This window comes from Martes martes (genome assembly GCF_963455335.1).
Source record: "Martes martes genome assembly, chromosome: 3".
In the NCBI taxonomy this organism is placed as follows: Eukaryota; Metazoa; Chordata; class Mammalia; order Carnivora; family Mustelidae; genus Martes; species Martes martes.
The window spans coordinates 169240998-169260653 of record NC_137890.1 but is presented as its reverse complement, the minus strand read 5'-3'; positions in this window follow the sequence as shown (position 1 = coordinate 169260653).

Below are 19656 nucleotides of genomic sequence, written 5' to 3'. Positions count from 1 at the left end.
AAAAAATATCCAGTGGAAAAAAGACAGTCTCTTCAATAAATGGTGCTGGGAAAACTGGACAGCTATATGTAGAAGAATGAAACTTGACCATTCTCTTACACCGTACACAAAGATAAACTCGAAATGGATAAAAGACCTCAACGTGAGACAGGAATCCATCAGAATCCTCGAGGAGAACATAGGGAGTAACCTCTTTGATATCAGCCATAGCAACTTCTTTCAAGATATGTCTCCAAAGGCGAAGGAAATAAAGGCAAAGATGAACTTCTGGGACTTCATCAAGATAAAAAGCTTCTGCACAGCAAAAGAAACAGTCATCAAAACAAAGAGGCAACCCACGGAATGGGAGAAGATATTTGCAAATGACAGTACAGATAAAAGGTTGATATCCAGGATCTATAAAGAACTCCTCAAACTCAACACACACAAAACAGATAATCATATCAAAAAATGGGCAGAAGATATGAACAGACACTTCTCCAATGAAGACATACAAATGACTACCAGACACATGAAAAAATGTTCATCATCACTAGCCATCAGGGAGATTCAAATCAAAACCACATTGAGATACCACCTTACACCAGTTAGAATGGCCAAAATTAGCAAGACAGGAAACAACGTGTGTTGGAGAGGATGTGGAGAAAGGGGAACCCTCTTACACTGTTGGTGGGAATGCAAACTGGTGCAGCCACTTTGGAGAACAGTGTGGAGATTCCTCAGGAAATTAAAAATAGATCTTCCCTATGACCCTGCAATTGCACTGCTGGGTATTTACCCCAAAGATACAGATGTAGTGAAAAGAAGGGCCATCTGTACCCCAATGTTTATAGCAGCAATGGCCACGGTCGCCAAACTGTGGAAAGAACCAAGATGCCCTTCAACGGATGAATGGATAAGGAAGATGTGGTCCATATACACTATGGAGTATTATGCCTCCATCAGAAAGGACGAATACCCAACTTTTGTAGCAACATGGACAGGACTGGAAGAGATTATGCTGAGTGAAATAAGTCAAACAGAGAAAGTCAAGTATCATATGGTTTCACTTATTGGTGGAGCATAACAAATAATATAGAGGACAAGGGTAGATGGAGAGGAGAAGGGAGTTGAGGGAAATTGGAAGGGGAGGTGAACCATGAGAGACTATGGACTCTGAAAAACAACCTGAGGGTTTTGAAGGGGCAGGGTGGGAGGGTGGGGGAACCAGGTGGTGGGTATTAGGGAGGGCACAGATTGCATGGAGCACTGGGTGTGGTGAAAAAACAATGAATACTGTTACGCTGAAAATAAATAAAAAATTAAAAAAAAAAAGAAATTAGAGAGCTAATAGCATATAAATTACATCAAATTTTAAGGGTGGTAGACCATTCCAAGGAAAGGAATAAAGAAGGGAAAAAAGGAAGTAGAAAAAGCAAATTTGTGTGATAAACTCATAATTAGGAGGGAAAAGAAAAGTCAACAGATATGACAAAAACAGCAACGGAGGAGAAAGAAGCAGGAAAGATAAAAGAGGCAACTCTAAGTGCTGCTTCTGGGAACCACTTGCTTGTGATTGTGATGAGTTGCTTGTGCCCTGATTTGAGTAGGAGTGAAAGCACAGTTACAATAATTTGAGAGAAATCTTAAGTACTTTACAATAAAAAATTCAACAACACCAACAAATGCTATAAAATGTAACAGTCTTGGTATGACTTTGTAAGTCTTAAGGAATACTCCCTTAATGTAACTAAAATTTTACCTCTTATGTATTCAACAACACCAATAAATGCTATAAAATGTAAAAAAAAAAAAAAAAAAAAAAGTGAAGAGAGAACCAATTGAAGTCATTTTGTGAAGTCAGAAGTGTTATGGATTTTTGTAAGGGGATGCTGAGTAAAGATGATTTTCATGATTCTTTGAAATGGGACTTTGGTTCAACATTTGCAAATCAATCAACGTAATAGAGCACATCAATAAAGGAAAAGACATGAACCATATGATCCTTTCAATTGATATAGTAAAGGTTTTTGACTAAATACAATATCTGTTTCTGATTAAACCTCTTCAGGGTATAGAGATGGAGGGAAGATTCCTTAATATCATAAGAACCATCTATGAAAAGCCCACAGTGACTATCATTATCAATGGGGAAAAGTTGAGAGCTTTCCTTAAGATCAGGAACACAATAGGATGCCCATTCTCACCACTATTGTTCAATATAGTGCTAGAAGTCCTAGCCTCAGCAATCAGACAACAAAAAGAAAAAAAAAAGGCATCCAAATTGCAAAGAAGAAGTCAAATTCCCTCTTCGCAGATGACATGATACTTTATGTGGAAAACCCAAAAGACTCCACCCTCATATTGCTAGAACTCATACAGCAATTCAGCAATGTGGCAGGATACAAAATCAATGTACAAAATCAGCTGCTTTTCTATATGTTAATAATGTAACTATAGAAAAGAAAGGAATAAATTCCATTCTCAATAACAGCAAAAACCATAGGATACCTAGGAATAAACCTACCTAAAGAGGTAAAGGATCTATATTTTAGAAACTACAGAACATTTGTGAAAGAAATTGAGGAAGACACAAAAATATGGAAAAACGTTACATGTTCATGAATTGGAGGAACAAACATTGTTAATATGTCTGTCCTGCTCAGAACAATTTACACTTTCAAAGCCATCCTTATTAAAATACCATTGGCATTTTTCAAAGAGCTGGAACAAAAAATCCTAAAATTTGTATGGAAGCAGAAAAGACCCTGAACCATCAATGGAATGATGAAAAAGAGAAACAAAGCTGGGGACATCACATTGCCTGACTTCAAGCTATATTCTAAAGCTGTGATCACCAAGACAGCATGACATTGGCACAAAAACCAACACACAAACCAATGGAACAGAATACAGACTCCAGAAATGGACCCTCAACTCTATGGTCAAATAATCTTTGACAAATCAGGAAAAAATATCCAGTGGGAAAAAAAGTCTCTTCAATGAGTGGTGCTGGGAAAATTGGACAGCTGCATATAAAAGAATGAAACTGAACCATTCCCTTATACCATACACAAAGATAAACTCAAAATGAATGAAAGACCTCAATGTGAGACAGGAATCCATCAAAAATCTAGAGGAGAACATATGCAATAACCTCTTCGACTTCGGTTACAGTAACTTCTTTCAAGACATGACTCCAGAGGCAAGGGAAACAAAACCAAAAATGAACTTTTGGGACTTCATCAAGATAAAAAGTTTCTGCACAGCAAAAGAACTGTTCAACAAAACTAAGAGGCAGCCCACTGAATGGGAGAAGATATTTTCAAAGGACATTACAGATAAAGGGCTGATATTCAAGATCTATAAAGAACTTCTCAAACTCAACACTCAAAAAACTAATAACCCAGTTAAGAAATGGGCAGAAGACATGAACAGACACTTCTCCAAAGAAGACATACAAATGGCTAACAGACACATGAAACTCATGAGTCATCAGAGAAATACAAATCAAATCACAATGAGATACCACCTTATACCAGTTAGAATGGCAAAAATTAACAAACCAGGAAACAATAAATGTTGTTGGGGATGTGGAGAAATGGGGACTCTTTACACTGTTGGTGGGAATGCAAGCTGGTCCAGCTATTCTGGAAAACAGTATGGAAGTTCCTCAAGATGTTAAGAAAAAAGCCACCTTACAACCCAGGAATTGCACTACTAGGTATTTATCCCAAAGATACAGACATAGTGAAAAGAAGGGGCACATCCACCTCAATGTTCATAGCAGCCATGTCCCCATTAGCCAAACTATGGAAGGAGACAAGATGCCCTTCAACAGATGAATGGATAAAGAAGATGTGGTACTTATATACAATGGAATATTATTCAGCCATCAGAAAAAATGAATGCCCACCATTTGCATAGACATGGATTGAACTGGAGGGGATTGTGTTAAGTGAAGTAAGTCAAGCTGAGAAAGACAATTATCATATGGCTTCACTCATATGTGGAACATAAGCAATAGCACGAAGGACCATAGGGGAAGGGAGGGAAATCTAAAGGGGGAGAAATCAGAGAGGGAGATGAACCTTGAGAGACTACGGAACCTGGGAAACAATCTGAGGGATTCAGAGAAAAGAAGAGTAGGGGGAGGAGGTAATGGGGTGATGGGTATTGAGGAGGGTATGTACTATGATGAGCACTGGGCAGCATACTTAACTAATGAATCATTGAACACCACATTAAAAACTAATTATGTACTCTACAGGGGCTAACTGAACATTAAAAAAAAAAGAAAAAGAAATGAGACTTTGGGAAATTAGGTCTAGTGCAGGCAAAATGAAGTGCAAACTTCTCAAAAAAATATGACAGGAGAAGAGAGAAGCCAACTGAATACAGAGGGCCTAAGACCTAGCATTCCCAGGTTTAGAAAAAGAGGGCACTGTCCCAAGCTACAGAGTCATCCAAAGATAGAAACTGATCAGTAGCCAGAGTGGCTAGTACCTATGGGGAAGTTTAGTGCCAAGTCCTATGGATGAACGTTAACTAAAATAACACAAGTGAGGACTATGCTTGTCCTATCAGTGTATGGGCCAAGCGAGAAGATGGGAATGGAAAATCGGCAAAAGAATGGGTGAGAAGGCTGTGGACAGGCTTCTGTCCAACAAAGAAAGGAGTTATCTCCCCTTCTCCCTAGTGACAGTGGCATCACAGAAAAGACTGGAGGACCTCTATCAGGCACAGAGGTAACAACAAAGCCCTCATTTCACAAAGATCTATTTTCTGTGGCAGGGCGGAGGAGGAAAAGGAGGAGGAATCCACTGGGGGGAAAGCAAGAACATAGTTACTGACTGTAGCTCTACACCTGACACTGAAGGATTTTAGAGAGGCTCATTAGAGGCCAGGGAGATGCAAGGCAGCCTGAAGAAGCAAACTGCCCTGTCAAAGAGAGGGCAGTGGAAAGAATCCAGAAATAGAGCTGGAAGATCCAGTTCCAGCAGGAGGAGCATGAAGGAGACAGATGAAGTGGGGAGTGAAAACCCCTTGGGGCAGTGGGTTGGATGCAGGCCAGGCAGGGTGGTGGAAAATAGCTGTTGGTGCCAGGAGAAGAACGAATTGAGTGCGAGGCTGCAGGAGGGTGGGAGGGAGAGGGCACAGGGCAGGCTCCGCAGGAATCGGAGACATTCAGTGAGGGATGATGATTATTCCAGCTGTCCACAACCTATTCTGTTGACTCCGTGCTGGCAAGATGAGGGTCTGGATGGAGTTGAGAGTGGCAGGTGGGGGAAGGAAGGGGGTGCTGGGTGGGGCTGAGGGTCAGGGTATTGGCTGTCATGAACCAGGGTGAGTGATACCACTGCCCCCATGTGCTCCTCAAGAATTGGATTCATTTTTATTTTTGGAGTTTGTGGAGTACTGATCCTAGGCCAGATTGTGTTCTGAAACAGGCTGAGACCCTAAAACAGCATGTCATCTTGGGTCCTGTGGACATGAGATCTTTCTGAAAGGCCTCCCTAAGGAGTGCTCCATCATTGTCAGGGCCTTGGAAGCACCATGCTGGGACCAGTGGAGGGGCAGTTCTTTGGCCAGAGACCATCAGTAACCTAAAATCACCCTTGATTTCTGGAGGCCTTACTGTCCTCCTGGCCTTCCTCCCTCTGACCTATTTCTCATGGCTGCCTCAGAGAAGTTCCTCTCTAGATCAAGACAGACCTGGGGAATCAGGCAGGGGAAACTGAGGCAAGCTATGAGCTGTGCTCTCCAACCTCTTTCTCCTCATTCCTCAGCATTACCAGGAGATGAAAAAGAGGCAAGTTGGGAGGAGAGTGTCTTTAAAGTTAAGATGAAGATGGACTTATTGCCCCTCATCTCTGAGTTCCATAATCCACTTGTAAGATCTGTAAGCCTTCTTCAGCTAAATATCTTTTTTAGGCCTTATTTTGGCAGTCTTTGTTAGGAACTATAAACTACTTCGTAATGTCATATCTCAGATTCTAACCACTGCATTTTGTCTTGTCTATGTTTGCTGTTCCCTTGATGTTAATTCATTTCTTCTCTTGTTGTCTGCTTTTGGTAGAGGACAGACCTTCTTCATGGGGAGAACCCAATACATAAATAATCCAAGTGTTGGAGATGTGAGACAAGGCATATGGCTGATGGGGCTCAGGGAATGACAAGTTGACAAAAGACCCCCAAGAAGAAAGAGTAATGCAAATCCAGAAAAGAGATGAAAGCTTTGAAGTTTCCTTTTTCTAAACAGCCTTATTAAGATATAATTCATACAGCATACAATTGTCCTGTTCCAAGTGCACAATTCAGCAGCTTTTACTATAATCCCAGAGTTGTGTACCAACACACTTTTAGCACATTTTCATTATCCTCCCAAAGAAATCCTGCCCTCCTTAGTTATCATTCCCCAACGCTTCCAACCCCCCCACCCCCAGCCCTAGGCAACAACTAATTAACTTTCTCTGTGAGATTTCTTAAGCCAACAGCAAACTCAGCCCAGGATTCCATGAATTTATAGAATGCTTTAGTGACTATGGAGTGTTTTCCCATAGGCAACCTCGGTGTTATCCTTTCATCAACTCTTTCAAGTAAGCAGGGCAGGTAGTTTTATCTTGCATTTTTCGGATCAGAAAACTGGGGTGTCTGAATGACAACATTCCAGTTCCCTAAAGGAATGAAGTGACACATCCCTTCACATCCATGGAAGAAAAATAAAGAGGAGTTTGGGAGTCATATTTCCTTCACTACTCCTTATCATTTGGGAAAATAAAGGCAGAAGACAAGGTGAAGAAGCAGAAGGAAGGGCTGAAGCTGCATCTGGAGAAATTGAGGTGAAGCATCTGTTAGAATGCTTTAATTAAGATTTATGACTTGCTGGAATGCATCTCCAAAGGTAGCTGCAAGATCTCCTTTTCTTGGGATTAAAGAAGGAGGAGGAGGAGGAGGAGGAGGAGGAAGAAGAGGAGGAGGAGGGATAGGGAGGAGGAGGCGGAGGAGAAGAAGAAGGATAAGAGGAGGGAGAAGAAACACCAGTGGAGTTCTTGGGTAGGATTTATTTTAGGGAGTAGTTGTATTAGGAGGCAGGAGGATGGATTAGGTGCTGTCCACAGTCTCCCAGTGCTAGGATACCATGAAGGCAGGTGGCAGACACATGCCAGCCAAGCTGATAGGGAGTTATTCATAGCCCCTACAAAGAGGAGATCCTGTTTATTTTTGGTCCTTCTGTCTGTAAAGTGAGATGTACTATCCTCCCTCAGCCGAAGACAAAGTCCTCTAGGAGGCATTGTAGAAACCTCAGAGTAAAGGCCAATGCAGAATCCCTGCCCTTCATTTCAACTTCCATTTACATGGAAGTGTGTTCTTGTTATCTACTTCTGTAAAACAAATGACCTTGCAACTATGGCTTAAAACAGTAATTCAACAGTATAATTCACAGTTCTGTATATACACGGGGCTCTGGTGGGTTGCTTGTAATCTTTCATGAAGTTATAGTCAGGTACTGGCTGGGTGGGCTGCAATTATGTGGAGGTTTTAGTGAGCTAGGTATCCAAAATGGTGCCCTTGTATCATTGGCGATTAATGGTGGTTATTGTCTGGGAGCTCAGCTGGGGCTGTCAAATGGATTGTCCTCATATGGCTTATGTTATGTGGGCTTTTTACAGCAGAGTGGCTATGTTGTCTGAAGTGTCCAGGTTGGTTTCACTCTCAAGTCTTTTATGGGGACAGTTAGAAAGCTAGGTCATCTGGGGTCCTGGTCTCTTCAGTATGGTAAGCATAATGTCAGCGAAAGGCTCCAAGAGATGGAGGTAGGAGCAATTAGTCTTTTTAAAGGTCATATCTGAACTGATGTAGTATCACTTCTGCTATTCTCTGTGGGTCAAAAGTGTCACTGCTAACCTTGGATTCAAGGAGAGAGAAATTACCACCACCTTTTAATGGGAAGAGTGACAAAGAATTTGTGACCATCCTTAATCTGTCATTGATATACTAAGGATTCCCATGAGAAAAATGCATAAAACTTCAAAACAAAAATATACAAAAGTATGCACTTTAATAAAGCTATAGACATATGAATCTAGGTGGTATAGATTAAAACTGGAAAGGACTGGGAAGGTTAAAGCAACTGGAATTAAGTGAACTACATCTTGCAATAATTCATGAGTTAATCCATTTATTTAATAGTCATTTACTGAGCCCATAGCTTATGTCAAGCACTCATACTACCAAAATAAATATGACATGGTGCTTGCCTTCTAGACTTCTACCCAAAGTCTGGTAGTCCATGCATTAGGTGACCTCTTAAATCCGAAAAGTAGTTTCTTGTGTATATATCACTCTCAGCACAAGGTATTATAATTTATATCCAAAGACCACATTGAAACAATGCTGTAAAGACATAATGATGTTGCTTAGGCCTCCTGATTTAGTATGCTATCAGGCAAAAAAGGGAAATATTTATCATTACTAATAAAAATAGATGGAAGATATGAGGGAGAGTGGCCAAATTAAATAGGTTTCTCTGGAGAGACTCCTTCTGGTGGGTAGATGTGCCTTCATAGAACATTATTTGGGAGAAATGGTGTATGTTTTGGACCCTTGGGTTCAGCTGAAGTTGTTCAGAGGCCTTGAGAAAACAGTGGCTATAACTCAAGCTGCTGGTCAGAATTTTTTTGACAGATCTAAAAGAATTCCCAGTGGGAATCTGAGAAGAAACATGCCTGTTTAAGAAACATTGCCTCACTAGTGCTCAGGGTGCATATCCCAGTGTTATTTTAAAGAGAAGGCACACTGCTGAGTAAAAGAGAAGAACCAGGGAGGTAAGCCATGACAGAAGCAACCAAAGTAGAGACGAGCAGGACAAGCATGCCTGAGGCAGAGAAAATGAAGAGAAGGGGTTGCAGATTATTTACCCTGGCTTGGACTGGCCATGGTTAATCATTAAAGATGATTTGATCAGAGAGTTAGTTGGTTAAAATATTAGCATTTTTGGCTAATTTGGCCATTTAAAAAATTGAGTTGACTGGTTTCAGCAGGAAGATCTAGATGCTAAATCACACTGAGCCACATGGAAAAGCCTATAGAGAAAAGATGGCCCTTAAACAACTGGTAGAAAAATGAGGACAAGAGATGAAGCCCTGCTTTTCTTAGCTTGCCTTGGGTCTTGGGCTAGAGTCATATTGAAGGTCAGGGAGAAATGTTCTATTGGAAGGACAGGATTTATAAGGAAAGGGATGCATCATCCCTTCCTGCTCTCATTCACCTTTTATATCACCTCCAATGTACCTTCCTAAAACATTGTTTCATTATACCTCCCTCTTGCTTAATGGCCTCCAGCAATTCTTTCCTTTTTAAAAAATACTTATTTATTCGAGAGTGAGAGAAAAAGAAAGAAAGAGAGAAAGTGTGTGTGTGCATGAGGTAGGAGGGGCTGAGGGAGAGAGAACCTCAAGCAGACTCCCCACTGAACATGGAGCCCAGCCTAGGGCTGGATCTTACAACCCGTTCAATTCATGACCTGAATTGAAACCAAGAGTCGAGTGCCTCACTGACGGAGACACCCAGATGCCCCTCCAGTCATTCTTGCTTGTAGGAGCAAACATACTCCTTAGTTGTGTATCCTGGCCTATCAAGCTGGTCCAAATTCAATTTTCAGATGTGCTGGCAACCAACACCAGCAAAGTGATTCTTTGATTCCATACCCAACTGTCTGGGTAGTTTCTCACCACCTGAAACATGCTCTGTCTCCTTTTCTTCTGATTTCAGTCATTCTTCAAAGTCTTCCTGAACAATGAAATTTCCTAGATCACTCAAAATGATTCCCCTTTCTTCTGGTTCCTCTGTTAAATTGTTTAGGAATTCACTTATTCATTTGTTCATTTATTTGCTGAATTAATATTCACCTGCTCAACATATTTATTAAGCATCTATGAATTGCTAAGCAATAGGCATATTGATTTAAGACACATTCCCCACCCTCAAGGAGTTTGAATGCGAAAGGAAGAATTCTCAATTTGTATAGTACCCACTCAGAAGCAGTATTCTTGGCTAGTTGTACTCTTTGTGAGTTTTTCTGGGTCTTGTTTTTTAATCTGTAAAATATTTTCCTTAAAGGCAGAGGACCTGTCCTATGGTGGTTTTTATCTCTCAAAGACCCATGAATATATTAAACTCCCTAAAGACATAATGAATTTGGGAATAATTGAGAGCAGTGGTCTGGTAGCAACACATGGTGTGAGTCTGGGAAATGGATTGACATAGGAGATTTGATGATCCCCAAAGGAAACAAATCACTTCATGTGATTACTGGTGCTTAAAATTAGAGAAAGATCCCTACTTTCCCTGTTTAAAATCAACATAGATCAAGGAGGAAAGCCTCTGATAATCTTTAATTTGTGTATTCTCACCACATCCCCAAAGTTCCAGGAACACGAGGACCTTCTTCTGGAAACAAAAGGAAAGTCACTGGGGCTAAGTGGTCAAGCCTGTTGATAGCCTGTTTGTTGTGGGTCCAGTCTTGAGTGAGGGCGCCCAGGCTGCACTCCTCTTAGGAAGAGTCCAGGAGAGACAACAAAGTTAAGTTTGTAGAGTTGTAATGACCAAGGCTCCATTCTGAGATTCCAGATTGTTGCTGGTGGGGTCCAGAGACCCCACCTTGCCTGTCCCTCTCCGTCTGGCTTGGTTTTTTAATGTAAGCTCACTCAAACAGGGTGCATGGTCTGGAGCAGACATGGCTCATTTGGAAAACACAGTGAACTAAGAGTTAAGAAAGGGAGTTCTAACCTTGGACTTGGCCTTAACGTAACGTGTGTTACCCAAAGCAATCACTTTTCCCCTAGGCCTTACATTTCCCATCTGAAAAATAAAGGAGCTGAAATAGTTCAGTTATTTTGTTTAACGTTCTTTTTTTTAGTAAAATTCTTTTATCAAACAAATCATAATGTAAAAGTTCAGAATGCAGAGCATATAGGAGCAGAGCTGAATTGCCTAATGACGCCAGAAAGGATTAAGTAGACCCCTCCCTTGCTCAAGAAATGCTCTGTTTTTATTACACCACCCCTCCTCACCCCCAGCACTTATTTTGAAAGCCTCTGGACCAGAAGGGTAGATTCTATATTTTTTACTGATCACAGTGCATAACCAAAACTAATTGTAAGAGATTCATACCTAATTTATACATATTGATAAATTGTGTGCCTTCATTTCAGTCAATCCTTGTGTTAGCTATTAATAAAGTTCTTTTTCATTTTTTAAGAACAAAATAAACATAGCGGGGATGTTCAACATTTTCTTCCCACATCCTAACTGATTGCCTTGCTCAATTCCTCAAGTGCCTACACTGCAATTTGGAGACCACTGGTCTTCAGGGATCCTCAGGTTCTTTGCAGCCCCTGCTATTCTAGAATTCTGTGCCTGGAATAGAGAAATAGTGCTAGTAATTCCAAGCCCTGTTTATTGTTCATAGAAGAAGCAATTTTCTGGGTGCTTGGGAGATTGAAATCATAGGGACCATGGTAGGGGGAGGAAACATACTCCACTAAAAACTCAAGACTCGGGGTGCCTGGGTGGCTCAGTGGGTTGGAGCATCTGTCTTCGGCTTGGGTCATGGTCCCAGGGTCTGGGATCACGCCCCGCGTTGGGCTCCCTGCTCGGTGGGGAGCCTGCTTCCCCTGCTCTCTCTCTGCCTACCTCTCTGCCTACTTGTGATCTCCGTCTGTCAATTAAATAAATCAATCTTAAAAAAAAAAAAACAAAAAACCCTCAAGACTCTGTCCTATGTCCCTATTGGCCAGACCCACTCCTCTGGCTCAGACATCTGCCCGGGACTCTCCCCTGCTCTCACCTGCAAAGTCTCTACAGCTTCCTGGTCAAATTTCCTAGCACATGTCTGACATGTGCCTCTTCTCAAGTAATGGACCAGTAGCCCTAATCCAGGCTGTGCCAGGAGATTTTCTTTACAATCTGCTTAGGCACAAAGAACAGCAGCTTGAAAACGCTCTCCACTACTGTTTAAGAAGTGTTTTGTGAGAAACAGGGAGCTGAGGGGGTTGTGTGGGATACCCTCTCCTTTCTCCCCATGCAGTGGCTGAGCGGCCGTTCTATTCCTGGAAGAGAAAGGGAGTTTGGGGAATTGCTGGGCCACTTTCTTGGGAGGACTATGGGGCTCAAGAGAGGCAGCCAAGCCCAGTTCCCGGTCCCCATCCACTCATAACTCATTTGAGAGATATGCAAAGCTGGCAGAACTGCCAAAGCTTCCTGCCAAGGCAGGCTTCCCTCCAAGTGGGCTTCTATATTTATGTGAAACAGAAATAAAATGCAGCACTAAAAGGCAACAGACACATTAGCCCACAACCCCCCACAAGTACCTGTTTAATGAAAGGCAAGACCGTGGGGAAGAAATAGTCAGGGGGGGTCACTCAGGGCAGAAGGATGGCTTGGGGCCCTCAGGGGCCTTGACCTAGGGGGCCGCCAGAAAGATGTCCTCAGACAAAGGCCAGACAAGTCTTAATGTTCCTTTATGGGCCTTCATAGGGCTAACCCTGTATTCATTTTCTAGACCTGTCAAAACAAAGCCCCACAGGCGAGGTGGCTTAAGACAACAGACATTTACTCTTTCACAGTTTTGAGGCTGGAAGTCTGAAATCAGTTGTTGACAGAGCTATGTGCTCTCTGAATGCAGTAGCAGGGGATCCTTCCTTGCCTCTTCCAACTTCTGGAGCTTGCCGACATCCTTGGTGTTTCTTGACTTGTAGATATAGCACTCCAGCCCTGGCCCTGGCCTTCTCATGGCCTTTACCTTTATGTGTCTGTGTCTTTTTTCTCCAAAATTTTCTCTTATAAGGACACCAGTCATATTGGATGTAAGGCTCACCCTAATTCAATATGACCTCATCTTAACAATTACATCTACAAAGATTCTATTTCCAAATAAAGCCACAGTCACAGGTTCTGGGTGGGCCCAGATTTTTTGGAAGGGGAGAACACTATTTAATCTGGTGGAGACCCTAAATGTACCTGGGAACATGGAGGCCAGAGAAAAACATTTTGCTTTGTTCTCTTAACTTCAGAATATTACACCCATTCTTCAGCTTAACAGAGTTCTTAGGCAAGTGGGAAGCTTGGTGGCCTTGAAGTCCCTCTGTTTAAGCTCTTCACACTGGAAGATCGCCCAGAAGTACAAAGTACAAGGTTTAATCCCTCTTGCAATAGACCCTGGGCAAACAGAGACTTCATCACTTCTTAAAGGTCTCCGCGAAAAGGTATTCACAACACACATCCTTAGTGGAGAGGAAAAAGTCTAAATTCCAAATTCCATTGATCAAATGAAAACTCTGTCTGATCTGTGTAGACCCAGGAGGATACAGGGACATCTATTCTGAATCTACCTTTGGAGGTAAACTCTCAAGCTCAGACCAATGACTTCCCCTCATTCCCTTTTTAAAGAGAATTTTGACTTGCTTGGTATATACATTCTTACATTCTATAGCTTTCTGCCTCTCCCTCCTTACCCTCTCTTTTCCCTCTTAATTATACTTCTTCTGTCAGTTGTTTTTCCTTAAATTTTTGTTTCTAAAACTTAAAAACAAAACAAAAAAACTTTTTTTTAATTGCTTCTTTCTAGTGCTTCTCTTGGCCAATCTGTTGATTTTCTGGTTGAGGGGATCTCAGCTTCTCTCAGGCCCTTGACCCACACACTCCTTGGTAGTCTAGATAGCCCCCTTGGTTCATGCAGATGGGGCTAAAGATGAGAGATTGGAGATCTGAAGCAAGAGGACATGGAGGGAAAAACCACACCTCAAGAGACAGCAGTGGGAAATGCCAGGAAGTTCAAGCACAGGGACCATCTAAAAGAAATAGCAGAAAAAGTGGGAGTGAAAATGGAAAGAACCATCAAAACCCAAGCAGACAGATTTGAGCTGCATGTAGTAAAAGGGCAGAGAAGATAATCCAGGAAAATGTAGGAAAAACTGTAAAGAAAGATAATCAGGGCACAGAATGAGGCCAGATGAGCAGGAGCAGAGATTGGAAAGGAGTAGAGAGTTAGCTGGGGACTGATAGTTGGTTAAGTCTGATATTCACAGTGTCAGATTCCTTAAAGTCCTGCTGTGTAAGTCCTGAAAAATTCTCATAATCTGGTCTATTAAACCCTTGGCTCTTAGGCCCATGTAGCTAGAATGCGGAACATTAATTCTCCTACCTTTTAAGTTTTCCAAAGGACAACACTCAGGCCAGGGGGGTCTTCCTGTCTCCCTCAGGCCCCTAGAAAATGATAGATGTTTCCACACTGTCTAGACAACAGCTGGTAGCGTTCTCCAGAAAATGGTAGACTTCCCCACACTGTCTAAAATAGTCAGAGGGATTCTCAGAAAATGATAGACTTCACTATATTGTCTAGAATAGAGCTGGAGGGGTTCCTCAGGAAGCGTGGCTGACCTAGAGTCCACAGTGATAAGAACAATATTTTGAAGATCATGTTTTTCTGCTGGAATATGCTTTCCCTTTTCCAGCACCCCAGCTTCTCCTTTCCAGGGATCCACAGACCCACCCTCCTTCACGTCTCCAAAACTCTGGACTTCCCTCTCACTCTTTGTTCAGATCAAGTGTCTCTCCTTAAACACTGAGCAGAAAATACTTGCTAGCTATTATCAACTCTCCAGCTGTGCCCAGCCCATTTAGTCAATAGGTAATGATAATTCACCTAAGAACTCCCAGAGCTTTAACCAAGTAAATAGATCTAAGCAAACCCAGCCAAGAGTCAGCTGGTGAGGGAGAAAAATTTAGGCCAAACCACTCAGGCCTGACAGTGTGTTATCAAAATTATTTTTGAAAATTCCTTAGAAAGATAACATTTTGCAGTCCAGTTATGTCAAGTGTTTCAGCAGAAACAGAGGTCTGGTCCAATGCTAAATAAAAGCTGATCTATAGAGCTAAGTGAATATGTAGTGTTGGTCTGTGTTTGGGATCATATTGAGCAAAAAAACATCCTAGTCAGATAACAGTTTCAAAGTCAAGCAGTTCTGAGCTGTCTTAAGGAAACATGGATTCCGAATTCATACTTCATTCTTCCCAAGCTGCAGCTTTATGAGTCCAATGAGGGGCAGTTATATCTCTCTTCTTCTTTACTGAGGACACATGCCAGAATGTATGCAAGTTAAGATGAGCTTGAAGGACTCAATTCCTTCAATGTGAGCTTCTTGGTGAGTATGTGGTAGGGAGAAAGTGTTATGCCTTCTTCCTGAGCACCACTGGAAAAGACAGGGCTAGCTTAGCATTCGGTGGACCAGCGTCTTCTCTCCGCTCTCTCCTTCTCCATGGAAGCACACATGGTGGTGAATGATCCTGGAAATTAAAAAAAAAAATTCCCACTTTGTGGTTTTGAATTTTTTTTTTTTTTCATCGAACTGAATTTTAGGCAAATGAGAGCTTCCAAAAGTGCTTCAGTAATTTCTGATAGGAACCCAGCCTCTCAGCCGAGACCACCCCCCCCCCCCCCGGCAGAGAAAGGGGTTGGGGACAGAGAATGGGGCAGCAGAGGGGAAGGTGAGAGCTGCAGCTGGGCAAACAGAGCCTGCATTGTTCCCCTCGCAGTATCGGGGCTGCAGTCTGGGACCCGTGCCTCCCTTAGAACGCAGCCAACAGGCACATGGCGCCTCGCTGCTCTGTTTACACAGGTGTCTTCCCTCCCCAGGGAAGCTGAGACTTTGCAAACATATGTGACCACATGCTTCCATAAGATGGATGCTCACATCTGCATGCTGCCGAGGGGAGAAACTGAGGCCCAGAGTGGGGAAGGAAGGCTTTTGGGGCCCAGCAAACCAATGATGGAAGCCGGAAGAGCAGGCAGGTGTTCTGACTCCCCACTGGCTTCTCTGGTTACTAGGCCGCCTTTGTCTTGTCAGCCCTGCTCCTGACAGGGATAAAGCCTTTGGGCTTTTCACTTCGGATTGCAGCAGCGTTTCCATCTACCACTCCAAGCTGAAGCTGAAGCTCTCCGACTGTTTGGGGGGGGGGCTGGGCCAGTGACCCCCAGCCACACCTGTTAGTGAAGCCCTGCAGCAGAGTGGCAGGGGAGGAGGGGGCTCTGGAGCTTGGAAAACACTGTCACATGCCGAAGAAATATCCCCTGGCCCTACTAATCACCACTCCACTCATACTATTCCCCTCTCCCTGACCCTAACATCTCCTGGAAAACGAACTCCAAAGAAAGTCAAAGGAGAAACCCAGTCAATTCATGTATTTGTCTGTTGTTTTTCTTTCTTTTTAAAAATATTTTATTTATTTGTTTGAGAGAGAGAGAGAAAGAGAGGGTGCAGGTAGAGGGGCACAAGGAGAGGGAGAGAGACAATCTCAAGCATACTCTGTGCTGAGTGCAAAGCCCCACGCGGGGCTCAATCTCACGCCCCTAAATCATGACCTAAACTAAAATCAAGAGTCAGATGCTTAACTGACTGGGTCCCCCAGGTACCCTTGTCTGTCATTTTTTTAATTGCCCATTTTCAAACCCTCAGCTTGAATGCCCCAGATTCTTCAGCAGATGAGTTGTAAGAAAATGTAAAGGGCAAAGGGGGAACCACAGAAGAAAAGAGATGAAAAAGACTCATCATATTTTTAAACATTTTTATTTAAATTCAGTTTAATTAACATATACTGTATTATTAGTTTTAGAGGTAGAGTTTAGTGCTTTATCAGTTGCATATTATACCCAGTGTTCATTCCCTCAAGTGCTCTTTTTAAGGCCCATCACCCAATTACCCCATCCCCCACTCCCCTCCCCTCCAGCAACCCTCAGTTTGTTCCCTAGAGATAAGAGTCTCTTGTGGTTTGTCTCCCTCTCTGTTTTTATCTTATTTTATTTTTCCTTCCCTTCCACTACGTTCTTCTGTTTTGTTTCTTAAATTCCACCATATGAAAAAAAAAATTCCACCATATGAGTGAAATCATATGGTATTTGTCTTTCTGTGATTGACTTATTTTGCTTAGCATACCCTCTAGTTCTATCCATGTCATTGCAAATGACAAGATTTCATTCTTTTTGATGGCCAAATAATATTCCACTATATATATTCCACTATAATATATTAATATATAATATAATAATATTCCTATATATATGTGTATGTGTATATACACACACACACACACACACACCACATTTTATTTAGCTATTCATCTGTCAGACTCATCACCTTTTATTTTATTTATTTTTTTTAAAGATTTTATTTATTTATTTGATAGAGATCACAAGTAGGCAGAGAGGCAGGCGGAGAGAGAGAGAGGAGGAAGCAAGCTCCCCGCAGAGCAGAGAGCCCGATGCGGGACTTGATCCCAGGACCCTGAGATCATGACCCGAGCTGAAGGCAGAGGCTTAACCCACTGAGCCACCCAGGCGCCCCACTCATCACCTTTTAAAAAAGTGTTCAGGTCAAACCATGGTATCTGGGAATGCTAACCTGGTGCTAATAGCATAAAAAGATACAAAGAAGTGATTACTATAGAAGTCAGGAGAGTGGTGACTTTCAGGGATGGGAGGAGGGTTAAGACTGAGATACGACACATGGAGAGGGTCTATTTCTTACCTCAGTGTTGGCTACAACACAGTGCACTTTGTAGTAACCCATTAGGTCATACATTTGCTTTGTGTGGTTTTCTGTACCTGTGCTTTCCTTTTTCATAAATGGGTTAAAATAATTTATCAGTTTCCTGGAGGCTGGACAGCTGGATCTTTTGGGATGTGAATTCCTGTCATGTGCCTCTTCCCAGTTGAGATAACCATGTCATTGTAGTAGTTCTTATGGGGGCACTAGTCTCTTGACCCAGACTTTGGTAGGGGGAAATCCTTTGAGGAGGGGTACAGTGGCATGGTAGAACAGAGAGGAAGCAAGGGTATCCCCCATCCCTTTGAATAGGAAAGTGACTCCAGTGAGTTTTCTTCTTTGTCTAAAGAGAATGGAAAGCCTTCAGAACATTCTCTGTCAGGTAGCTGACAGGTAACTTATCTGCATGAGGGAGCTCATAATCTTCTCTACCAGATCAAGGCTGGTGCCTGCCTTCCTCTCATGAATCCTTCTGGGGCTGTCTCTACCCACCTACCATTGGACAGAGACATGCCCTTCCTCTGTCTCTTAATGGACTAAGATGGTCATGGGGACTGCCTGAGATGCAACTCTGACTAACACTAATTCTAGGAACTAAGCCTTCCAAGTAAATGATCTGTTGGTCCTAGCAAGGCCATCAGAGGCACTCAAATATTATCCACTGTCTCCAAGTGCGTGCGTACAATTGTGTGCATGACTGTTTAGAATAAGACAGCAGGTTGCTAGGCAATGCATTTCCAGAAAGGAGAGTGTGAAGAAAAAAAAATAAATAAACAGATGACAGGGAGGAGATCCAACGCCTGCTAGAATAAGAGGTTTGGGTTTAGTTCATTTTGGTTTGATGGGAGTGTCATGGGGACGTCAGGGCTCGCTCAGATCCGGCATGAGTTTCCAATCTTGCCTTCCAACTCCTCACCCTCTGTCTTATGTGGTGGGGAAAGCTGAGATGAAATATGGCCCTCTGGAGGGCCATGCCTTTGTGAAAGGCTATTACAGCTGTAGCAAAACTTTTGTAATCTGCACCATATCCCATTACATCTCCAGGCTCTTTGGGTCCCTTCCCAGCCTCAAGGAAAATACACACACCCTTTTTCTTTATTTCTTTCCTTCTTTCTCTTTTGTTCTCTTCCTAGTTTCTACTCTCTAAAAGGTCAATCACAGTTGTTCTTTTCACATAGTTTTTTTCTCCAACCTTTGAGGCAAATTGGTTTGACATACATAGAAAGTCTGGGAGATACTCAATGCTTTAGGACTTGTCAGATCATTGAGGGAGATGCACAGAGCACTGGAGTGGGTCATAATGAGGCTTCTTGGAGCCTTCTTATCCTTGGATGATGGCTTGCTGCTTGCTGCCTCTCTTAACAATGATGAGAGTTAGCCCTCATTGAGCTCGGGAGTTGTCTGTCCCCGCTGAATATCTTCACACTTACTTTTGTGGGAACCAGTCTGGCTCTGTGGTGAAGGAAATGAGTTAGACGCAGACCACCTCAATTCTTTTCTGAACTCCACTACCTCCTAACTGTGCGACCTTAACAAATGTATTTAATGTCTTAATTTCCTCATCTGCAAAATAGAGGTACTACTATTTACCTTATAATGTGAGGTTCAAGGACATGACCCACATCAAGTGCTGTAGACAGTGCATGGCATGGTGGACACACCCAACAGGACTTCCTTCCGTTTTTTTTGAGGTATGTTCTGAATTCTTAGGTGACATGGCAGGCATTAGGAGGTAGACCCTTCTTCTCCAGATATGTAGGGGAACCAGGCTGGGTTCAGGGATGTGGTTGGAGAAAAATGGAAGTGAGTTCTGATTTGAGGCGTGTGGAAAAGGGGGAAGAGAAAGGAAGGACACAGAAGGCTTTTACGGTAGTTAAGATCTGAGGCTGCTCTAGGCATGAGGGGACAAGAGTCCCCTGTTTGTGTCAAGAAGAGACAGAATTGGTCAAATAGAACTGATGATTCCAAAAATTTGTATTTGTCACTGTCCATTATCCAGAGATATTCAAAATATTCATTAGCTAGGATGTTTGGCATGGAAGCTCTGGGATACAAAAGCCAAGGCCGTGAATCT